Source organism: Ambystoma mexicanum, chromosome 5q (genome assembly GCF_040938575.1).
Source record: "Ambystoma mexicanum isolate Mex_15411 chromosome 5q, UKY_AmexF1_1, whole genome shotgun sequence".
In the NCBI taxonomy this organism is placed as follows: domain Eukaryota; kingdom Metazoa; phylum Chordata; class Amphibia; order Caudata; family Ambystomatidae; genus Ambystoma; species Ambystoma mexicanum.
Window position 1 is genome coordinate 338,135,143 of NC_090933.1, and position 18,230 is coordinate 338,153,372.

An 18,230-nucleotide genomic window follows, 5' to 3' on the forward strand; every position below is an offset into this window, starting at 1 on the left:
TTCTAATTGGTCAAACTTCCATTTATCATTTGATTGGGGAATGAACTGTGAGTCAGAGTGATGTCATTTTACAGCCTGCAGAAAGTCCACTCCTCCTGTCAACTTACACACAAATCTAGATTTGAAACAAATACATATTTGCAGAGGTACATATTGTTTTAAAATCATATGCACCCATCATGCATTACAGGAGGTATCGCCTGTTCAAACTCTGCTCTTCCTGGGAGCTTGCATTCAGAAATGGCACATATTTCACTTTTTAACTGATTTTGCAATTTCTGACATTGACCCAACTTTACATAGATGTGCGCAGGGAGTACGGACATTAACTGATGAAGTTTCAGATTTTTAACATGCATACATTTAGAGTTATCCCCACTTTTCCGCTGACACCCCCCTGAACATACCACCGGTTCTAAAAACCTCTTAAACTGTGGGCAGAAAAATCACAAGAATTATGGTATCATTTATAAAATTTTCACATGTCCGCTCTATGAGTTATTCATCTTTTTAAAGTTATGTTCTGGCTCCAAAGGGGTGTGGTTTACCCTCAGCACAAGGTTGAATTTCTGGTTTTTCCAGTTCTGCCAAGCCAGCTTGCTCTCACAGGCAGTGCCCCTCCCCTTTCCTCAGGAGGAAGCCACTTTTTACGACCATTTACGACTCCTGCCAATAAAACCTTTGCCTGAGCCAGGACAGGGCTTTGTTCACTTTCCTGCAGAGCACAGGTAATTCAATTATCAGATAGATGGCATATCCTTAGTGTGAGCAGCAAAAGGGCAGCTAGGCCTGGGAACACAGCTGTGACTCAAGTTTCACTCCTGATGGGGGTAGTTGCCAGGCAGAATTCAGTTCCTTAAGCCAGGTTTCAGATAAAATGGCACTTTTTGTTCCCCAGTTCCTGCATTCAAATAAAACTAAACATTTTTACATATGCAGCTAGAATGCTGATTCTAAGTGCAAAACTATGACATTTCAACAGTTACAAAGGCATGTGACACCAAACATAGGTCACTCATTTAATCTAAACATTTTCGATTTTAGTGTCTTTAAATCCAGTGCAACTTAAACTACTGACTCCATAGCTCAGCCAGTTTTGTTATAAGCATTGTTCTGGGCTCTTCATTTCCCAGATTTTGTAGGCACACAAAACTCCATTCTACCAAATGTCTGCTGGTGTTCAGTGAATATTTTGCACATATTGCAATGTTTGAAATAGGCACTTTGGCTTGCCTTCAGAGAAACACAGGGTGGTTTTAAACTGCCGGCTTTTGGATAGTGGTGAGTACTGGTACTGCACCCATTTTTGGGATTTAAGAAAATGAATTCCCAACAATTCTAGGTTGCATTTGGCAATCAGCATTGCCATTCCCAATGGTTTCAGACTACTGTGCGGGTAGTCCAATGGTGGTTTTAAAGCGCTTTGAAGCTAACCGGCGCTACTGTTTTTCCTTTGGCAACCCATTTCCCTCATGGCAACCCGGCCTTTCATTCTCGCACTGGTGAGTGGCAAGTGAGGCAACCATTTTGGTGTGCGCACAAACTGCGCAGCTTTCCTGGATTTCGGCGCACATGTGGGTTTTCCGCCATCTTGAATTTTCTAAGCCCACAGCACCAAATGTTGTGGCATGATAGCTTAAACGTGGGTCAGGACACCACACAGAAGTTCCCTTTGCCTTCAGTTTCTCCAATACCAAGATTTTTGTTTTGGATTTGTTTATTTCTAGCAAATTGTCCTCCATGTAGTTTTGCAGGTTAGATAGTTTGCGTTGGAGACCCACTTTGGTTTGATCAATGATGGTAATATCGTCCGCGTAGAGTAGACGAGGGATCTTGACTTTCCCAACTTTTGGAGGGAACGCTCGGATCTTTGTTTCAGAGTGCTGATAGTCGCCTAAAAAGGCGATAAAAAGCGCTGGCGCGAACGGGCAGCCCTGCTTCACTCCTCTGTTCACAGGTATTTCTTCTGACAGATCCCCCTGTTGATTGAGTCTTACTCTCCTCTTTATATCCGTGTTAAGTGCCATAATGGGCTCTAATATTTTCATCGGGCATTTCCAGCTTTGCAGCTTTGCCCATAGCCTGGCTCTGTCGATCTTGTCAAAGGCTTTCGAGAGGTCCACGAAAGCCAGGTAGACTTTGGGTGCTCCTTCTTTCACTTTGGCTTTCAAGATGTTCAAAGTAAAAAGGTTGATGGTCGTAGCACCATGTTTCTGAAAGCAGGTTTGGAAGTGGTCATAGGCCTCGCTATTTTTCTCCCAGATCCGAAAATGGGCCAAAAGGCGAGTGGCATATAATTTACTCAGGATATCTAGCAACGCTATGGGTCTGTAGCTGGCCGGGTCCTGCCTCGGTCCTTTTTTGTAAATTGGAACAATGACGGTTCTTTGCCAGGATTCTGGGATCTTCTTCGTTCGGCCACAGATGTCAAAGATGTCGCTGATTACCGCGGCCCATTTAGGGGGGGAGATCTTTAAGTCTACATTGGTCAGGCCATCGGGACCTGGGGCTCTGGAGGTTTTTAGTTTTCTAATGGCCGTTTCGATGTCTTCCGGATTTGATAAGTCGACCCAAACAGTGTCCGGGAGTAGGGTAACCCCATTCGAGTTTTCTGGGGGGCTTTTAAATTGGATTTTGAGAACTTGATTTTTTTAATCTGGAGAGGGTGAGACCCTTTTTCCCACTCTCTCATTTATTTGAATGTGATTTTTATACTCTGTGTTTCTTTTGGTTATGGAGCCTGACAAACTCCATAGGCATCATCTTTTACACGGTGTCACACAGCACCTTTAGTGCAGTGACACAGGGAAGTCTCTTAGATTTCCCAAGGTTTAACTACCTTCTCTAGGATTAACTACTGTTCATCCTAGAGAAGGTAGCAGGAAAGTGAAATTGACTTTACTTACATTTGTAACTTTCTAGACCCAGCACACACTATCTTACAATAGGGTGCTTAAGGGGATACTTAGTATCCCCTTTCGTTTAACTTCTCAAGTAACATTTTTATGTTACCCTTTCCTCACTGAATGGCTGGTGGCAGTGGTTTCATTTTTACTACTGTGGTGTGCATTTACAGCGGGCTGCGTTCCCAGCTGTAGTAAAGCACCCAAGGGTGCCATTTTTGTCAAAATGGCCCAGGTCTTCTTTTTTCGCCATTTCTTTGTGGAAATTTCCTTCTTGAGATTTACTTTGCGCGACAAACCAGGTTTGGTCGCTGTGCTGGTTTGGCCTTTGGCGGGATTCACGGGTGAAGCCCGCTTCTCTCTCCTGGGTGTCTGGGGTAGGCAGGAAGTGAGGGAGGTGCCAGAAAATCCCTGTGCTTAGTCTCTTAGGAGACCCAAATGCACTACATGATGATTGGCTGGCTGACTGTCCGGAGTGACAGCTAGGCTGGAATGTAAGGGAGAGAACTGTATAAAATGTGAGTCTTTTGGCTTGAAGGGCAGAGTCGACCACTGGATGAAGGAATCGAAGAAGAACTTGAAGAGGACGCCTGCTGCAACTCCTGGACCATTGGTTTGCCCGGTGAAGCCCTGCTGCAGGACCGAAATGCCAAGTTTGCATCGACCGAGGAGCCCCTGCAAGGATGACTTCTCACCTTGAGTTGGTGAGACCAATCAACTCCAAAGTAAGCCACCTGGACATCCATCTCGGAGCTGTTGAATTTCCAGAGTTGCTGCTGGAAACCGTAGAGCCAGAGGGAGGAACACCAGTTTGTGTGCGTTGCTTTTAAGTCGGCCAAGAGCTCCAGGAAGATCCTTCGGACTCCCAGGAAGCAGAACTGACCGAGCCTGAGACCCCTCTACAGAGTGCGGGACCCCAGAAGCAAGGAAAGAACATCTCGACAGCCAGGAATGGCAGTGTGTTACGCTCACCTGACTCCCACGGAGGCGCATGCCTGGTTTGGAGAGCTGTTGCCTCTTCTACGGTGAAGCGCAGGATTCGGAAGATGGACAGGACCGGACCCTCAAATCTGGCTTGTCTGACTCGCAGAAATATCCTTCTGTGTGTGAAAAGGGAGTATTAACAATCTGCGGGATAATGTGTAAGCCTCCCACTCCCTTCTCACCCTCCACGAAACCCTTCTGCGATTCCCCGTGAAGTCTTACCTTAGGGTCTGAAAGGACGAGCTCTCCATCCTGCTTCTGATGCAGGGGCGCGTTGTAATCCAGTTACTTCACTGGATCATGGATTGTAGAGAGTTCAAGTTTGCTTGACCTTCCCGGTAAAGTACTGTGAGAATTCTGTTTATAAGTATGAGCCCGAAATAATAATTGTCCGTTGTCTCTATTTCAGGTGCACAACAAAGATTCCGAGATGAGCAATGGAACTGACGAAAGAAACTCAGGTGAGTTGTTTGATGAGAGGTTCCTTTAGTGTCCTTGCATTAATGCACTAATGCTTGAGTCTTTTTTCCCCATAGGGGCCGGGGTTCGGAAATGCCGGAGATATGGGACCGACCCGAAGTGAAAGGCGCAGTTCCAGTAGATATCAGGTAAGTCTTTAATGAGCGTTCAGGTAATGTCTTAGCATTCGCTCACTAACGCTGATGTCTCTTTTTCCCCTTAGGGGCCGGGGTCTGGAAATGCCAGGATGCGGCACCGACCCGAAATGAAGTGGGAATGACCCAACAGGTAAGTCTTATGATGGCAAATTAAGGTTTTCTTATTCTCTTCCCTAGCTCACCTTTGTTCTTGTCTTTTTCTCCCTAGGCGCTGAAATGTGGTTGCGGATCCAGATGGTCGCTGATGATCATGGAGGCGCCTAGTAAAGGTGAGTGGAATGCGGCGCTGCAGCGATCAATGCGATGTGCTTTTAAAATGAATGTCTTCCTTTTCAGGATCGTCAGCGAAATGTCTCCGGAATGCGTATTTAGCAGGTAAGGACTCTTCTTTCTCCTATTCTCTTCTCTTCTCCCTTTGCAGGTTTTCCAGGATGCTGGCGGGCGTGGCAGAAGTCAGGATGCAGGAGCAGACACGGTGAGCGTCCAGCTGCTAGATGCAGAACAAGGCGAAGCGTGAGTTGCTGCTTGGGCGTGGTTTAAATAGCCTTCAAAGTAGTTCCAGGTATGTATCCTTCCTCTTAGGTATGTATTCTTCCTCCGGGAACACCCGTGTGGTTAAGTAGTCCCCAAAGAGAAAGTAGTCCCATTCAGGCCTCTAGATGGCCCGGATGTTGCAGCATGGTCTGCATCAGGTAAGTTTACACCAAGCACCTTTAAACACAAAGTCATCTTTTATGAGCCTGGCGCCTATGGCGACAGGACTGTTGTCCAGTATGAGCCTGGCGCCAAAGGCGCCAGGACAGAGTCCAAAGGGCCCCTACTTGGGGCTGCTGAGACTTCCCTCGGGGACATGATGTCTGCCTCTGGGGTAGCTGGGCCTGGTCTGGCTCCTTGGAGGTAGGCATCATGACAGTACCCCCTCCCAAGGCCCCTCCCAAGGTTATTCTCTCCGGGGGTTTTGGCTTGTTTGGGAATTTTCGGTGGAATTTTTGTATTAATCGCGGCGTGTGTACATGGTCGCTTGGTTCCCAAGATCTCTCCTGAGGTCCACACCCCTTCCAATCAACTAGATAGAAGAGTTTTGACTTTAACACCTTGGAATCCAATATGTCTTTAACTTCAAATTCTAATTCCCCATCAATCTGCATTGGTTCTGGTGGTTTGATCAGTCTGGTTCCTGGTTGCACTGGTTTCAACAGTGAGGAATGAAAAACGGGATGAATTCGCATGTTCGCTGGTCGATCGAGTTTAAAGCCCACTGGGTTGATTATAGCTTTGATGGGATAGAGTCCTATGTATCTGGGGTTGAAAGTCCGCGGTCCTTTGAGAGGTAAATGTCTAGTTGCTAGCCACACCTGGTCACCTATTTGGTACATAGGTGCTTCACTTCGATGTAAATCAGCATTTTCTTTGTACTTTCTCTTGGCTTGCTGAAGATGAGTCGTAGCTTCTTTGAAAGCTCGGGTTATCGTGGAATGCAAATGATCTACCGCAGGCATTTCCAGCTTTTGAGGAGGGTCCAGGTCTGAGGTTCAAGGATGATGACCATACAAGGTGTAAAAAGGGGTTTGTCCTGTTCCAGAATGTACAGAATTGTTATATGCATATTCTGCGATCCAAAGAATGTCTTTCCAATTGCATTCAGATTGGTGCAACATACACCGACGATATTGTTCAAGGGTTTGGTTAGTTCTCTCAGTTTGGCCATCGGTTTGGGGATGGTGACTGGTGGATAGTCGTACATTAATTTGCGCCAGTTGACAACATTTCCTCCAAAAATGGGAAATAAACTGGCTTCCTCGATCTGAGACTAATATGGATGGAAAACCATGCATACGAACTATGTTCTCCAGAAATTCCTTGGCCAAGATGGAGGCTGAGGGTAACCCTTTTAAAGGGATAAAATGGGCCATTTTGGAGAAGAGATCCACAATCACCAAGATAGGGTTGTATCCATAGCAAGGAGGCAGGTCGGTAATAAAGTCCATCGACAAGGTGTGCCAAGGTGCCGGTGGAATATCCAAAGGTTGTAGAAGACCGGCTGGTCTTTTCTTTTGACCTTTATTTTGGGCGCAAACTCCGCAAGACATCACAAAAGATTTTATGTCTTTTCTCCAGGATGGCCACCAGAATTGTCGTTTGATCTTTTCCTAAGTTTTAGCGATACTGTAACGCTCACCTGACTCCCACGGAGGCGCTGGCCTGGTTCGCGCTGCTGTGACTTCTTCTAAGGTGATGCGCAGGGTTCGGAAGACGGACTGGACCGGGCCCCCAAATCTGGCTTGTGTGGCTCGCAGATGTATCCTTCTGTAGGCGAAAATAGGGGATTAACTGTCTGCGGGGTAATGCAATCGGCCTCCCACTTTCCCCTCTCACCCTCCTCGAAACCCTTCTGTGATTCCCCGTAGCGTCTCACCTTAGGGTCTGGAAGGACGAGCTCTCCATCCTGCTTCTGATGCAGGGGCGCATTGGTATCCAGTTACTTCACTGGATTTTCGGATTGGTGACAACCAAACTTGCTTGGCTTCCAGGTAAGTTTTTTGATAAGAGGTTCCCCTTGTGTCCATGCATTAATGTACTAATGCTAGTGTCTTTTTCCCCATAGGGGCCGGGGTACGGAATGCCGGGGAACAGGCACCGACCCGAGATGAGAGGTGAAATCCTTGTAGAAATCAGGTAAGTCTTAATGAGCGTTTTTTGGTAATGTCTTTTCATTCGCTCATTAACGCGATGTCTCTTTTTCCCCTTAGGGGCCGGGGGCCGGAAATGCCAGGATGCGGCGTGGACCCGAAATGAAGAGGGAATGAATCAACAGGTAAGTCTTAACATGGAGATTTAGCTTTCCTTATTCCCTTCTCTCTCTCACCTTTTGTTCTTGCCTTTTTCTCCCTAGGCGCTGGGGCGTGACTGCGAATCCGGATGATCGCTGCTGAACATGGAGGCGCCCTGTAAAGGTGAGTGGAAAGCGGCGCTGCAGCGATCGACGCGATGAGCTTTTAAATAAAAGTCTTCCTTTTCAGGATTGTCGACGAGATGTCTCCGGGATGCGGATTTAGCAGGTAAGGACTTTTCCTTCTTCTGTTCTCTTCTTCTCTTCCTTTGCAGGTGATCCAGGATGCTGGCAGGCGTGGCAGAAGTCAGGATGCAGGAGCAGACACAGTGAGCTTCCAGCTGCTAGATGCAGAACAACGCAAAGCACGTGTGGCTGTTCGGGTGGGGTTTAAATAGCCTTGGAAGAAGTTCCAGGTATGTATCCTTCCTCCAATCAGGTATGTATCCTTCCCCGACCACGCCCGGATGGTAAATTAGTCCCACAGGTAAAGTAGTTCCTTTCAGGCCTCAAGGAGGCCGGGATCCTGCAGCATGGTCTGCATCAGGTAAGTGCACCCAAGCACTCCCATAATGAGCCTGGCGCCTATGGCGCCAGGACTGATGTCTTTTATGAGCCTGGCGCCATAGGTGCCAGGACATTGTCCAAAGGGCCCCTATATGGGGTTGCTGGGTCTTTCCTTGGGGACTGGATGTCCGCTTTCGGGGACGCAGGGCTTGAACCGGCTCCCCGGGAGCGGGCATCATGACAGCACTCCCCCCCAAGGCCCCTCCCAAGGTTGTTCCCTCCGGGGGTTTTGGTTTGTCTGGGAAGAGTCGGTGGAATTTCCTGACTAATCAAGGTGCATGTACATGGTCGCTGGGTTCCCACGACCTCTCCTGAGGTCCGTACCCCTTCCAATCAATTAGGTAGAACAGTTTTGACCTAAACATTTTTTAATCTAAAATGTTCTTCACTTCGAATTCGGGCTCCCCATCTATTAGAATAGGTTCTGGAGGTTTGAGTAGTCGGGCTCCGGGTACCACTGGTTTCAGAAATGACACATGAAAAACAGGGTGAATTCGCATACTAGCTGGTAAATCAAGTTTAACAGCCACTGGGTTAATTATTGCCGTAATAGAATAAGGTCCCAGATATTTTGGGTTAAAAGTTCAATGCCCTTTGAGTGGTAAATGTCTGGTAGCTAACCACACTTGATCCCCAATCTGATACTGAGGTGCTTCACTCCGATGTAGATCAGCATTCTCCTTGTATTTTCTCTTGGCTTGTTGTAAATGCGTAGTTGCCTCTTTGAAGGCTTGGGTAATTGTAGAATGCAGATGTTCTACTGCAGGCATTCCGAGGTTCTGAGGTGAGTCAAGGTTTGAGGTTCGAAGGTGATGCCCAAACAAAGTATAAAAAGGACTGTGGCAAGTTCCAGAGTGTACCAAATTATTATATGTGTATTCGGCTATCCAAAGAATGTCTTTCCAGTTGCCTTCAGATTGCTGTAACATACACCGTAAGTACTGCTCAAGGGTCTGATTTGTCCTCTCGGTCTGACCATCGGTCTGAGGGTGGTGACTGGTCGATAATCTTACGTCGATCTGCGCCATTTGACAACATTTGCGCCAGAAGTGGGAAATGAATTGGCTTCCCCGGTCAGAGATCAGTATAGATGGGAATCCATGTAGCCGAACAATATTTTCGAGGAATTCTTTGGCTAGGATAGAAGCTGAAGGTAAACCTTTCAAAGGAATAAAGTGGGCCATTTTGGAAAACAAATCCACAATTACCAGAATAGTATTGTACACCGAACAAGGAGGCAGGTCTGTAATAAAATCCATTAATAGGGTGTGCCAGGGTGATGGCGGTATTTCTCGAGGTTGAAGGAGACCGGCTGGTCTTTTCTTTTGACTTTTATTTTGGGCGCAAACACCACAGGACATCACAAATGATTTAACATCTTTTCGTCAAAGAGGGCCACCAAAATTGTCGTTTCACCTTTTCCTCTGTCTTGGCAATACCAGGGTGTCCCTCTTTTAATGTATCATGATAACCGGAAATAACTAGTTTGTGTAATTCCTTATGTGGCAGGAATAAGCGTCCTTTGAAATAAGGTAAACCATCATCTATGGTAAAGTCTGATCCCTTTTGTATCCAATCCTGTAAGGTTGTAGGGTCCAGGAGTTGTTTCACTCTGGCTTGAATGTCTTCAAGCGTCTGTAACGAAGTCATGCGTAGAATCCTCTGTTCGGGAATTATTGGTACTGGTTCTGAGTTGTGTATCAAATTCTCCCATTCCAAATTCTCCCATTGCCATTCTTGCAGCCAGGTCGATAGGTAATCACGAAATCAAATTCAGCGAAAAACAAAGCCCATCGAAGCTGCCGTGATGACTGAGCCTTGGCGGTTTTCAAATACTGTAAATTCCGTTGATCAGTGATCACTGTGATGGTATGTCGAGCGCCAAGTAGATAATGCCGCCAGGCTTTAAAAGCGGACTTAATGGCTAACAGTTCTTTGTCAGTGATTGCATAATTAACCTCGGGTGCTGAGAATTTTCTGGACCAAAATGCTACGGGATGCAGTTGGTTGGTTTCGGGATCTCTTTGGGACAGGACAGCTCCCATGGCTAGGCTGGATGCGTCAGTCTCGACGACATAAGGGAGATCTGGACGCGGGTGTTTCAATATAGGTGCAGAGGTAAACTTAGCTTTTAAATCCTGAAAGGCCTGCTCGGCTTCTTCAGACCATTCAAAACGTTTATTTTTCCTCAAGAGTGCAGTAATGGGTTGTACCACGCGTGGAAATTCCAGGATAAACCTGCTATAGAAATTGGCAAAGCCGAGCATACTTTGAACCCCTTTTACAGAGCTTGGTGATGGCCATTTGAGGATGGCATCCACTTTTCTTGAGTCCATTCGGACTCCTTTGGGTGTCAGGATGAAACCTAGAAACTCGACTTCTGTGGTATGGAAAACACATTTCTCCAATTTAGCAAATAGTTTGTGTTGGCACAGTTTTTCAAGTACTGCCCTGACGTGTTTTCTGTGATCAGATTCCAAAGAGGAGTACACCAGAATGTCATCGATATATACGACAACACAAACATCGATGAGTTCCCGAGGACATCATTCATGAAGTATTGGAAGGCAGCCGGCGCGTTACACAATCCGAAAGGCATCACCTGGTACTCGAATAATCCGTATTTAGTACGGAAGGCAGTTTTCCATTCGTCGCCTTCTTTAACTTGTACCAGATGATAAGCCCCCCAGAGATCTAACTTGGTGTATATGCTAGCGTCCTTCACCTGGTCAAGGAGTTCAGGGATCAGAGGCAGAGGATAACGGTTTTTAACCGTTATCTGGTTCAATGCGCGGTAAGTTCTAAGGTCGCCTTCTTTTTTGGGCACGAAGAACAAAGCCGAGGATGCCGGGGACTTTGACGGGCGAATAAAACCATTAGCTAGGTATTGATCCAAATATTGTCTCAAATGCAGGTTCTCAGGTTCGGTAAGGGCATAAATCCTGCTACAAGGGGGTTGTGCACCGGGCACCAGATCGATTTGGCAATCGTACGATCTGTGAGGAGGTAACGTGTTGGCCTGTTCCTTTTGGAAGACGTCCTGAAAGTCTTGGTATTCCGGAGGTAGTTGCATGGAGGCAGAGGTTACAGATGCTAGATTAATCTTCAGGTTTTCTGGGTAGCAGGTTGTGTACAATCCGAGAAGGTTATTCTCTTAGCTCGCCAATCAATTCGAGGATTATGTGTCTCTAACCAAGGGATTCCAAGAATAACCTGAAACTGTGGAGCCTTGATTACATCAAACACAACACCCTCCCGATGGCCGTCGGGACCAATAAGAGTCACCTCAGTAGTGGAATGTGTTACCGGTCCAGAGGCAATTTCAGTTCCATCGACTGTGGTGATGACATCTTTGCTGGTTTTAGGACGGAGAGGGATGTTAATCCTAGAGACCAATTCACGATCCACATAGTTTCCAATAGCCCCACTATCGATGTATGCCTTTATTGCATGCAACCGCTTAGGCTGTTCTGGATCTACGAGAACCATTGGCACAATGAAATGCGAAGTCTGAGAGTTAGTTTTCAAGCTCAGCAAGCGGACCCCTACGCTTGTCGGGCGGAGTCGTTTCCCGAAACAGAGTCTTCATGGTTTTTATCAGCGGCTCCTACTGCCTTTCGGGGCGGTTTTGCCGGGCAATCTCGTAGAAAGTGCCCAGAATTCCCACAATAAAGACATAATTTTAACTGCCGCCTCCTTTCATGTTCCTTTTGAGTTAAGGGTCCTTTAACCCCTCCAATTTGCATAGGCTGGGAGACATCAACTCCCTTGGGATTAGCATGGGTCTTGACCAACACCCGGGTCTCAAACCTGGACCAATCTGCTTTTCTGTTTTGAAGTCTGTGATCCAATTGGACCACTAAGTCTATATACTCTGTGCATTCTTGGGGCGGATTTACAACTTGGGCCAAGACATCTTTAAGTTCTCCGCATAGGCCTCGATAAAACAACGTGACTCTTTTATCCTCTGGCCATCCCATTTCCACAATTAGTCTATTAAAGGTTGCAATATAGGATAGGAGGTCCTGGTTGCCCTGTCGCAGGGATAGAAGTTCGTCATCCAGAGCCTGCCCCTGAGAGTGTCGAGCAAATAACCTTTCCATGCTTGCTTGAAACCCTTGAAAATCACAGAGAATCGGGTCATCTTGAGTAACCAGTGGAACTGACCAATCGGCAGCGCAGCCACTGAGATATGACAATACAAAGGCTACCTTAGTCTGATCATTAGGGAAGGCCCCTGGTCTGCATAGGAAGTGCAAACGACACTGATTCATGAATACGGCAAATCGTTTGGGGTCCCCAGCAAAGCGTTCGGGTGGGGCCAGCGGCATGTTTCCGGGTAGATTAATCTGCACAGGGTTACTGGAAACCACAGGAGCGGGGTTCCCTCCGGAACCGGGTAGAGGAGCTTGCCCAGTTTGACCTTGCAAAAGATGTCTGGCCAGGTCATCAGTTCTTTTCTTTGACATTATTAATTCCCACCTAAGGGCATTAGTCTCTTGACAAGCGGCATGTACTTCGGCCCGTAATTCCTCCAGAAATTGGGCCAACTGATCAGTCTCAGAACTTTCCATAGCGCCTGGGTGGGAATTTGTAGGAAGGCTTCGCGTTCTGTAACGCTCACCTGACTCCCACGGAGGCGCTGGCCTGGTTCGTGCTGCTGTGACCTCTTCTAAGGTGATGCGCAGGGTTCGGAAGACGGACTGGACCGGGCCCCCAAATCTGGCTTGTCTGGCTCGCAGAAGTAACCTTCTGTAGGCGAAAATAGGGGATTAACTGTCTGCGGGGTAATGCAATCGGCCTCCCACTTTCCCCTCTCACCCTCCTCGAAACCCTTCTGTGATTCCCCGTAGCGTCTCACCTTAGGGTCTGGAAGGACGAGCTCTCCATCCTGCTTCTGATGCAGGGGCGCATTGGTATCCAGTTACTTCACTGGATTTTCGGATTGATGAGAACCAAACTTGCTTGGCTTCCAGGTAAGTTTTTTGATAAGAGGTTCCCCTTGTGTCCATGCATTAATGTACTAATGCTAGTGTCTTTTTCCCCATAGGGGCCGGGGTACGGAATGCCGGGGAACAGGCACCGACCCGAGATGAGAGGTGAAATCCTTGTAGAAATCAGGTAAGTCTTAATGAGCGTTTTTTGGTAATGTCTTTTCATTCGCTCATTAACGCAATGTCTCTTTTTCCTCTTAGGGGCCGGGGTCCGGAAATGCCAGGATGCGGCGCGGACCCGAAATGAAGAGGGAATGAATCAACAGGTAAGTCTTAACATGGAAATTTAGTTTTCCTTATTCCCTTCTCTCTCTCACCTTTTGTTCCTGCCTTTTTCTCCCTAGGCTCTGGGTGCGAATCCGGATGATCGCTGCTGAACATGAAGGCGCCCTGTAAAGGTGAGTGGAATGCGGCGCTGCAGCGATCGACGCAATGAGCTTTTAAATAAAAGTCTTCCTTTTCAGGATTGTCGGCGAGATGTCTCCGGGATGCGGATTTAGCAGGTAAGGACTTTTCCTTCTTCTGTTCTCTTCTTCTCTTCCTTTGCAGGTGATCCAGGATGCTCGCAGGCGTGGCAGAAGTCAGGATGCAGGAGCAGACACGGTGAGCGTCCAGCTGCTAGATGCAGAACAACGCGAAGCACGTGTGGCTGTTCGGGTGGGGTTTAAATAGCCTTGGAAGAAGTTCCAGGTATGTATCCTTCCTCCAATCAGGTATGTATCCTTCCCCGACCACGCCCGGATGGTAAATTAGTCCCACAGGTAAAGTAGTTCCTTTCAGGCCTCAAGGAGGCCGGGATCCTGCAGCATGGTCTGCATCAGGTAAGTGCACCCAAGCACTCCCATAATGAGCCTGGCGCCTATGGCGCCAGGACTGATGTCTTTTATGAGCCTGGCACCATAGGCGCCAGGACACTGTCCAAAGGGCCCCTATATGGGGTTGCTGGGTCTTTCCTTGGGGACTGGATGTCCGCTTTCGGGGACGCAGGGCTTGAACTGGCTCCCCGGGAGCGGGCATCATGACAGATACAAGGATGTCCTTCCATTAATGTATCATGATAATGGGCAATAACAAGTTCTTGCAGTTCTTTGTTAGGCAGAAATAATCGCCCCTGGAAGTACGGTAAATCGTTATTAACAGAAAAGTGTGACCCCTTTTGGCTCCATTCTTGTAAGGCTGTGGAGTCTAATAGTTGTTTAACTCGAGTTTGAACATCCTCAATAGTTTGTAAAGAGGTCAAACCCAAAATTCTCTGTTCAGGTATAATTGGTACAGGTTCTAAGCTCGAATTTGTTTCTTCCATCCCAATCCGGGATAAAGCGTCCGCTTTGCCATTCTTGCAACCAGAGCGATATGTGATTACAAAATCAAATTCCGCAAAGAATAAAGCCCATCGGAGTTGACGTGATGATTGGGCTTTGACCGTCTTTAAATATTGCAAATTTCTGTGATTTGTAATCACTGTGATGGTGTGTCTTGCGCCGAGGAGGTAATGACGCCAAGCTTTGAAGGCGGACTTAATAGCTAGTAACTCCTTGTCGGTGATTGCGTAATTAATTTCAGGAGCCGAGAATTTTCTGGACCAAAAGGCTACAGGTTGTAGTTGGTTAGTTATTGGATCCCTTTGAGACAGGACAGCTCCCATGGCTAAGCTGGATGCGTCGGTTTCAACAATGTAAGGGAGATCTGGGCGTGGATGCTTCAACACAGGTGCGGAGGTGAATTTAGTCTTTAGGTCTTGAAAGGCCTGTTCTGCCTCATGTGTCCATTCGAAGCGTTTATTCTTCCGTAAGAGAGCTGTGATGGGTTGGACCACTCGAGAAAATTCCGGGATGAATCTTCGATAAAAATTGGAAAAACCAAGCATGCTCTGAACCCCCTTCACAGAGCTAGGAGATGGCCATTTGAGGATGGCGTCCACCTTTCGCGAGTCCATTCGGACTCCTTTAGGTGTCAGGATCAATCCGAGAAACTCGACTTTTTTGGTATGAAAAACGCATTTTTCGAGTTTTGCAAACAGTTTGTGCTGGCGCAATTTTTCAAGAACTGCCCTGACATGTTTTCTGTGATCGGATTCCGAAGAGGAGTACACCAGGATGTCGTCGATATATACGATGACACAAACATCGATAAGTTCCCGAAGAACATCATTCATAAAGTATTGAAAGGCGGCAGGTGCGTTGCACAATCCGAAGGGCATCACCTGATATTCAAAGAGCCCATCTTTGGTGCGGAATGCAGTCTTCCATTTGTCGCCTTCTTTTATACGCACCAGGTGATAAGCTCCCCGGAGATCTAACTTGGTGTACATACAAGCATCTTTTACCTGGTTGAGAAGTTCAGGGATCAGAGGCAGAGGATAACGATTCTTAATCGTTATTTGATTTAGGGCGCGGTAGTCAATACATGTTCTAAGGTCATCTTCTTTTTTCAGCACGAAGAACAGAGCTGAGGAAACAGGAGACTTTGACGGGCGAATAAAACCATTGGCAAGGTACTGATCTAAATACTGACGCAAATGAAGGTTCTCAGGTTCAGTAAGAGCATAAATCCTACTGCAAGGCGGTTGAGCATTGGGTACCAGATCGATTTGACAATCGTACGACCGGTGGGGAGGTAACGTGTTGGCCTGTTCTTTTTGGAAAACGTCTTGGAATTCTTGGTACTCAGCCGGTAGTTGTATAGTGGCGGAAGTTACTGAGGCCAGGCCCATATTTGGATTTCTTGGATAACAAGTTTGTTCACAATCAGGAAAGGTTATTCTCTTTGCTCGCCAGTCTATTCGAGGATTATGTGTTTCTAACCAAGGAATTCCTAGAATTACTTGAAACTGTGGGGCCTTGATTACGTCAAACACAATAGCTTCCCGATGTCCATCCTGACCCACTAGTGTCACTTCTGTAGTGGAATGAGTTACCGGCCCTGAGGCTATTTCGGTTCCATCAACTGTAGTAATAACATCCTTGTTAGTTTTCGGACGGAGAGGGAGATTAATCCTGGAGGCCAATTCACGATCTACATAGTTTCCAATAGCTCCACTGTCGATGTATGCCTTTATAGCATGCAACCGCAGAGGCTGTTTCGGATCCACGAGGACCATTGGCATGATGAAATGCAAGGTCAAAGAGTTTGTTTTCAAGCTCGGCAAGCGGACCTCTACGCTTGTCGGGTTTGGTCGTTTCGCGAATCAGGTTCTGTTAAATTGTTGTCAGTGGATCCAACCACCTTCTAAGGTGGTTTTACCGGACAATCTCGTAAAAAGTGACCAGAAGCTCCGCAATAGAGACATAATTGCTTTTACCGCCTTCTCTCCCGTTCCTTCTGCGTTAACGGTCCTTTAACTCCACCGATTTGCTTAGGTCCTGAAACGTCGGTACTCTTGGGGTTAGCGTGAGTTTTGATCAACACTCTGGTTTCTGCTTTTCTATTCTGAAGTCTGTGATCAAGTTGGACCACAAGGTCTATGTACTCCGCGCAGACTTGGGGTGGATTTACTATTTGGGCTAGCACGTCTTTAAGTTCTCCGCGCAGACCTCGATGAAATAATGTGATCCTTTTATTCTCTGGCCACCCAGTTTCCACAACCAACCTATTAAAGGTGGCGATGTAAGATAAGAGATCCTGGTTACCTTGTCGTAAGGATAGCAGTTTGTTGTCTAGGGCCTGTCCCTGAGAGTATCAAGCAAATAATCTTTCCATGCTTGCCTGGAAGCCTTGAAAATCCTGGAGAATTGGGTCATCTTGATTTACCAAAGGAACTGACCAATCGGCAGCACTGCCGCTGAGATAAGGTAATACAAAAGCTACCTTGGTCTGGTCATTAGGGAAGGCCCCAGGTCTGCATAGGAAGTGTAAGCGACATTGGTTCATAAAAACGGCATATTTCTTGGGGTCCCCAGCAAAACGTTCAGGCGGGGCCAAAGGCATGTTTCCAGGTAGATTAATTTGTACCGGGTTATTCGAAATCATAGAAGTGGGATTACCCCCGGAACTAGGTAAAGGAGTTTGTCCTGCGTGATCCTGCAACAACCGTTTGGCCAGGTCATCAGGTCTTTCCTTAGATAGGATGAGTTCTCTTTTGAGAGCGTTAGTCTCCTGGCGGGAGGAGTGTACTTCTGCCCGTAATTCCCCCAAAAGCTGGGCCAGCTGGTCTGTCTCGGAAGTTTCCATAGCGCCCGGGTGGGAAATTGTAGTTAGGCTTCGCGTTCTGTTACGCTCACCTGACTCCCACGGAGGCGCAGGCCTGGTTTTGAGTGCTGTTGCCTCTTCTATGGTGAAGCGCAGGACTCGGAAGATGGACAGGACCGGACCCTCAAATCTGGCTTGTCTGACTCGCAGAAATATCCTTCTGTGTGTGAAAAGGGAGTATTAACAATCTGCGGGATAATGTGTAAGCCTCCCACTCCCTTCTCACCCTCCACGAAACCCTTCTGCGATTCCCCGTGAAGTCTTAGGGTCTGAAAGGACAAGCTCTCCATCCTGCTTCTGATGCAGGGGCGCGTTGTAATCCAGTTACTTCACTGGATCATGGATTGTAGAGAGTTCAAGTTTGCTTGACCTTCCCGGTAAAGTACTGTGAGAATTCTGTTTATAAGTATGAGCCCGAAATAATAATCTTCCGTTGTCTCTATTTCAGGTGCAGAACAAAGATTCCGAGATGAGCAATGGAACCGACGAAGGAAACTCAGGTGAGTTGTTTGATGAGAGGTTCCTTTAGTGTCCTTGCATTAATGCACTAATGCTTGTGTCTTTTTTCCCCATAGGGGCCGGGGTTCGGAAATGCCGGAGATATGGCACCCACCCGAAGTGAAAGGCGCAGTTCCAGTAGATATCAGGTAAGTCTTTAATGAGCGTTCAGGTAATGTCTTAGCATTCGCTCACTAACGCTGATGTCTCTTTTTCCCCTTAGGGGCTGGGGTCCGGAAATGCCAGGATGCGGCACCGACCTGAAATGAAGTGGGAATGACTCAACAGGTAAGTCTTATGATGGCAAATTAAGGTTTTCTTATTCTCTTCCCTAGCTCACCTTTGTTCTTGTCTTTTTCTCCCTAGGCGCTGAAATGTGGTTGCGGATCCAGATGGTCGCTGATGAACATGAAGGCGCCTAGTAAAGGTGAGTGGAATGCGGCGCTGCAGCGATCGATGCGATGTGCTTTTAAAATGAATGTCTTCCTTTTCAGGATCATCGGCGAAATGTCTCCGGAATGTGGGTTTAGCAGGTAAGGACTCTTCTTTCCCCTATTCTCTTCTCTTCTCCCTTTGCAGGTGTTCCAGGATGCTGGCGGGTGTGGCAGAAGTCAGGATGGAGGAGCAGACACGGTGAGCGTCCAGCTGC